Source organism: Orycteropus afer, unplaced genomic scaffold (assembly GCF_000298275.1).
Source record: "Orycteropus afer afer isolate SDZICR_OR568_19922 unplaced genomic scaffold, OryAfe1.0 scaffold05523, whole genome shotgun sequence".
Classification (NCBI taxonomy): Eukaryota; Metazoa; Chordata; class Mammalia; order Tubulidentata; family Orycteropodidae; genus Orycteropus; species Orycteropus afer.
Genome location: NW_006927110.1, coordinates 2,490 through 4,387, shown reverse-complemented (window position 1 = coordinate 4,387; position 1,898 = coordinate 2,490).

The window sequence follows — 1,898 nt, the reverse complement described above, 5'->3', positions numbered from 1 at the left end:
CCCAGACCTACTGAATTAGAATCTACATTTTCACAGCATCCACAGGAGATTGATTTGCACAATAAATTTTGAAAAACACTAGACTAAGGCCAAAGACTGAATAAGGCCAGAATTACTCAGAGGCATGGAGGGTGGAGGCAAAAAATAGATGTTTGAGAGAGAGATTTTGAAAAACAAACAAACAAAAAATCTTAACTATTACAACGATTTTTGGCCATGCACAGAAAAACAGTATGTAAACAGAACACAATACATCTAGAGCATAAATATTCTATGGATGGGAGGAGGCTGATTAGGAAAAAAAAAAAAAAAAAAAGTCTCAGGGAGGTATTTCAGGGGAAAAAAAAAGTTTGAAGAACATGGCCTAAAGGTTTGGAAGGAGGGACGATTTGATAAGCAGTAAGGTTCAGAAGACAGAGGAAGGCAAAAGATGAAAAGCCCACTCACTAAGAACAATATAACATTTTCATCTAGTTCTGGGTGGGGTTTTTACATTCAACGCATCCCATTCTCTCACCTCCAGTGCTTGGCTCACTCACACATTTAATGTCAAGGGTTTCTCTTCCTCATCAGCTAGAATCTCCGTTCTCTACAGTGTTTCTCTATATTTTGCCTGTAAGAGCCAGCTTCTCTCTCTCCCATCAAACACAAACATTTTCCAAAGACATATACCAGGATTTTCACTGCAACATGACTGACTAGTAATGGCCCCAAAGAGAAACTATCTAAATTCCCATCAACAGTAAATAGATTGCATAAACTAAGTTGTATTCATGCAATGGAATACTGTACACCAGTTAGAATGGATTATCTACATCACCTCCAAATCCAACAATATGGATAAACTCATCGATCAAGTGGGATCTGATTCATAGCGACCCCTCCTTGGGTTTTCAAGGCAGTATCACTACAGAACTAGATTGCCCAATCTTCATTCCAAGGAGTGGTTGGCGGGTTTGAACCGCCAGCCTTCTGGTTAGCAGTCAAATGTCTTAGGTACTACAGCACCAGAGTTTCTAAAATAATATATATGATTTGTAAAAAAAGGATAAAAGCAGTCTACATTAATCAATGGTGTCTGAGTCAGGATAGTGGTTTCTCTGGGAAAAGGTATCTAGAAGTTTGCACAGGTGAGGAAGTTTCGAGGGTACTGATTATATAGATGTATTCAGTTTGTGAAAATGCAGTGATCTGACTATTTGTAAGGTGCTTTTCTCTGTGAATACTATATTTACATGCAACTGATTTTAATGTGAAAAAGAGGATGAGCATGCCTTGAATGAAATGATAAAGAGGTGAGGATGACAAGAAAGAACAAAGATTAGACCTAGAAGAGGAAACTCCTGCTAGATAAATTGATAAGTTCATCAGAAAATGATTAAATAAAATAATACAGAATATGTAGCCAAGTCCTTCACCATAATGAATAAATCCCCTTACACATGGACCACAAGCTTCTATACTTCAATGCATAAGATTTACATCATAAAAGACATATTTTCCATAGAAGTAAACTGTATGATTTAGAATTTTACTTCATATTTAAGGCCATTTCTGACTCAAGCCATATTAAGTCAATTAATTTATATAAATCTGTCTTCTGTGTAGTTACGACTTTAAAGACATGTCTCGGATAAGTGATTTTTGCTTCACTACTCTGTACCTGGGACCATGGTAGACACTGTGGACACTGAAGTGAATGAGAACAGAATTGTAATGAGAACAGAACCTGCTGACTAGCTATTAAACACAGTACTAGGTTAAAGTCTACATTATCAGAAAACAACTTAAGTTAGTGATATGAAAAGGTATGATGGAAACCGAAGTGAAAAAGCGTGTCCACATATTTTTCTCTACAATATAATTATAAAAATGTCTTAGTTGCCAAGTGTGGTTTT